The 4,988-nt window shown below is 39.0% G+C and overlaps 1 pseudogene; it reads left to right on the plus strand.

The window, feature by feature from the left end:
- Positions 1,734-3,219, plus strand: Paip2l1 (polyadenylate-binding protein-interacting protein 2-like 1; annotated as a pseudogene).

Below are 4,988 nucleotides of genomic sequence, written 5' to 3' on the forward strand. Positions count from 1 at the left end.
AAAGCAAGTCAGTACTACAACTAAATGCAGAGTCCAAGTATTCTATTTCCAGAATAAACATTCTCTTTGTCATGACTGAAAATGCACCAGTTCCTTGTAGACATGCCCCAAAGAAGCCAACACCACACTTCCCAGGTAGATGTGTGTCTCTTTCACAACATTTTCCTAGGTGATCTTCCCTAATATTCAGTGCCTACTTTGATCCATGCCCTGTGCTTGTATTCAGATACAAAGGGTCTGTGGGGCTCCCTGAAAGTATATATTGTTTTATAAAACAAGATGCAATATAACTCAGTCTAGACTGTCTGTATTCAAACTCCTTTGTTTTTCAGGAATAAGATTTCAGGAAAGATATTTAATTTCTGTCTCATTTTACCTATCTATAAAGTACAGAAAATAACAGCATCTCTCATAAAGTTGTCATGAAGATTAAATCGGCAATATTTGTAAAGCACTTGGAGTTATACTTAGCTCTTGGTAAGAGCTATTTATGTATTAACCACCACTGTATTATTTCATAAATAAACCTTTGATAGAATATCAAATCTGAAAAGGTATTGCTTATTTATTATTACCACTTTCTTACTTTTCTGTATGTAGTTAAAGAGATAAGCATTTGTCTAACTATCTTTATGTTTAATGAGCAGAGAACTTTGGGCCAATGCTCTTATCTACTGTGAGAGTCATTTTGCCTACCATCAACATGGAAATAGTGATAATATTCACTCTATAGACCATCATGGGATTTAAAACAGAAAACATTCAACATATCCTGAAACATAGTAAGAACCCAGTAAAAGACAGCTATCTGCTAAAGAATTTAAGAAAGAAGGATATATCCTTTGCTATTGGACACAGGGGACCACTCTCCATCTGTTTTCCATGAAGTAGACTTCTTTGGAAAACTAGAGAGCTGTCTTGATGTCCAAAAAGATATATACCATCACGTTGGCATGAACCCTTTGTTGCCACAGGTGCTGAATAGAGCTAGTTTCACATCTTAGTAGATTTTAAATTAGCCAGTATTTTAGTGTTGTGTGAGGCATTCATTAGATGTCATAAAAGAGATAGTTCTGAATCAGGATTTACTCTTTCCAGTTAATCAAAAGTATGTGAGACTCACATGTATATCAAAAGTAAAGATAGAGCACATTGTATGGGAATAGTGGGTAGTTCTCACTTAGCATCAGATTTCAAGATTAATCTGTGCTTTGATGCTGACCAGTGTTGTTGAATAGTATTTCGTATTTGGATAGACCATAGATTTTTAGGGGTGCAGTAGGATTAACTGTAATTAGGCACAAGGACACTAGACAGATTATTATTGGGGCATGTGAATTACATCTCAATAAATTCTTAATTTAAAAGTTTAATGTCAACCTGAATGAAGAAAATATGTTTAGATTTGGATATAAAGGAAATTTTCCAAGAAGAGGTGTTCTGTAGTAAGAAAAGTAGGAAAAGGCAGACTGTACCATGGGTTTGGTAAATTGGATTTTCCTGAGTGCCAAATAAGGGAATGATACAGCATTTACGGTTTGGACATGAAACAGTTCTGAGAGATTTATCCCAGAAAGGCCACAAAAAAAATGGTAGAACATTGGAGGTTAAGAGTAAGTGACAGGACTGGAGAAGGGAAGCGGCAGGCAAAGCCCACGTCGAGCAGGGGAGCGGCACTGCCTGTGGAGATCCACAGGATTCATTGGCTACCATTCCTGCTGCCCTGCACTGGCTTAAAAACGACAATGAACATCAACCATGAAAGATCCAAGTCGCAGCAGTACGAGCCCAAGCATCATCAATGACGATGTGATTATTAATGGTCATTCTCATGAAGAGGATAATCCATTTGCAGAGTACATGTGGACGGAAAATGAAGAGGAATTCAACAGACAAATAGAAGAGGAGTTGTGGGAAGAAGAATTTATTGAACACTGTTTCCAAGAAATGCTGGAAGAGGAAGAAGAACATGAATGGTTTATTCCAGCCCGAGCTCTCCCACAAACTATGGACCAAATCCAAGACCAGTTTAATGACCTTGTTATCAGTGATGGCTCTTCTCTGGAAGATTTTGTGCTGACGAGCAATCTGAATCCCAATGCAAAGGAGTTTGTTCCTGGGGTGAAGTACTGACTTGTCTGAGCAGCCGGCGCTTTGGGTGGATGTAGCACAGTTTCCACACTGGGAAGGCAGTGTTAGAAGACTCCATTGTAAAAGCTCTCTCTCGTCACTGTGTTACACTTACTCATTGCCAAAGTTTTTGTTAGTCTTGCATGCTTAATAAAAGTGCTGAGACTGTTACTAAGTAAGAAGCTGTCACACAGTTACTGAAAGTAGAATTGGCCGCATGGCTTGATGTAAAGACAGCAGGAAGAAGCACCAGTCGATTGTGACAAAGAACCAAATTAAATAACCTCCAAATCTCACTGAATTGTCTGTCTTTGAGGCTAAACTGGTCCCTTAGGATTAGTTGACACTTTTTAATGTCTACACGTTGTAAAAAAAAATAAGTAAATAAGTAGGTTTAAATGAAGTTCTGATTGTTAAACAGATTTCTCAGTTGCATTTGTCCATCAAAAATAACCGTTTCTGAAGAAAATCTGTTAACTTTTAAAGTAATTTCACAAGAATGTCTTTGCCTGAGGTTACAAGGTGGTGGTCAGATGGGATCTAGTCTGTCTGACTTTTGCCTGGTGTATTATCATGTTAGGAATACCGCGTTCTCCCAGTGTTAAGCTTGAGGAAATACAATTGGAGGCTTGCGTCTTCTGTAGATTGATTGCATCATACCATCCGTGTGAAGTCTAACCAGGACCCACACCAACCCATATCCCAATTGAAGCACTCGAGAGACAGTGGCGTGACTTTGGTGCTCTTCCTTGCTTTGTTAATAACCATCATGACTATAGTCTGCAGCACACGTTTTCTTTTAACAAAGCTAGAACAGTTTTGACTTCTTTTTTTTTTTTTTTTTTTTTCTTTTTTTTTTTTTTTTTTTTTTTCGGAGCTGGGGACCGAACCCAGGGCCTTGCGCTTGCTAGGCAAGCGCTCTACCACTGAGCTAAATCCCCAACCCCCAGTTTTGACTTCTTAAACTTCATATTTGAGTAGGTTAAGCTGCCATACGTGTTCAGTGTGAATAGTATTTAAGTTGAAAATATTGTAAAAAATTATATTTTTTCAAAAATATTTAAAAAAAATAAATGATAGTAGAACTGAGAAAAAAAAGAGTAAGTGCCAAAATTGTTGGGAGGTGGCCGGAAGCACTTATATCCTTATGACAAAACAGCCCAAGACTGTTAAAATAGAATGAAGCACTGTTAAAGCAAGCTTAGTTAAATCCCCAAAACACAATCCCAAGTACAAAGCATTGTAATCAAAGAGTTACAGGCTGTGTGTGTGTATGCGTGTGTGTGTGTGTGTGTGTGTGTGTGTGTGTGTGTGTGTGATGACATTTTTAAGGAGATAGATAACTCTGAAATTAGAAGTCATAGTACTTGTTGTTTGCCAGCTGTTAAGGAGTCTGGTTTGTGGTTCTGAACATCCGGAAAACAATGAGATTAGAATTACGAGCCTTTTCTAAAACATCCAGTTTCACTTTTAGAACTGTTTGCTAGAGATGACGTAACCCACCTACAGTCATTGAATGACTTACTTGACACTATCCAACTGGGATGTGGCAGAATGGACATTGAAGCTCTCACTGTAGCTTCCAATCCCATGTCTATAACCACTACAGTCTCCTGGCCTGGCCTACAGCTCCTGAGTCTCTAGTATATGGAAATGGAATGGGCTTGAGTACAATCTATCATACTCTTGTTTGCTGAAAGATGGCCTCATTTGCCACCATCTAACTGAATTCAAACCTCATGGAAGGGTGACATAATAAAAACACTCTCCTCAGAGTGAGCCTGCTTTGGGCTAATGAATCGTTCAGATATGAAATTAGAAGTATGTTCCGAAGTGCATAGAGACTGCAGGACACATTGTGCCGTGACACTGATTTCAATTACATCTTAACCTTCAGCATGATGATGTGACATTTTACTCCTGTGTCACCTACCGATCAGCTCTCTTCCTTTGATTTCATTTGTTAAATATGAGCTTTGCTGTGCTCCATCGATTTCTGCAAAGATTCTTCTGTTTACAGCTTTGACAATCTTTGTTTAATCTGTAGGAGTAATTGGATTCCGACAACAGTGGCTGGATTTCCCAAACCACTGAGGCCAGAAAAATTATGGGATGGCCAAAGCAACACCAACCCCCAGATCCAGAAATTTCTTTTGTGCTCCAGCTAAGATTGACCTTTTCCTCTCAGGTTTGAAAGGTTATATCCTAATCACTTCAGATGGAGTAACAAAAAAGATGTGTTTCCCTTAAATGAATGAGGCTATAAAAGTCACTGCTCTGTGGCCTGGATTCCTTTACTGCTAGGACTGATTACGATCTCATCCAAGAAAATAAGAATGAAGGAACTAATTTCTCTCTTAAAAACATTGCCTTCCAGAAACACACAGAAACAGAGACTTCACAGTTTATGGCGATTTTGTATAGTGACATTCTCTGCTTTCCAAATTCAGAAGTGGAGGGATGGGAATATGGCTGCTATTGGTTCTTAACTTGGCTCTGCCCTTTGATGGAAGGATAACCTTGGGCAAAGTGACCTCTGTACTGTAGTTCCCCATATGGAAAATGAAAGGCACAAACACAATTTACAGAGAAGCCAGACAAACAGTTCCATTAACTCAGAAAATCCAGAGAGTCCTTGCAGTGTATCTCATGTCCACTAACCAAGGAAGAAAAGTAGCAGAGAGAAAATACCTTGGAGAAGACTAGGCAATGGTTGCTTTTACTATATCACATCCAGAAAAGTATGTGAACATTGGAAAGAAAGGACCCTAAGTGTGGCACCTGTGGGAAAGGTATCAGCATGGAAAGAACTTCAAGGGACACATCCCTAATGGGGGACAGAGGACCGGGGACCCTAC

Source organism: Rattus norvegicus, chromosome 1 (genome assembly GCF_036323735.1).
Source record: "Rattus norvegicus strain BN/NHsdMcwi chromosome 1, GRCr8, whole genome shotgun sequence".
Lineage (NCBI taxonomy): Eukaryota > Metazoa > Chordata > Mammalia > Rodentia > Muridae > Rattus > Rattus norvegicus.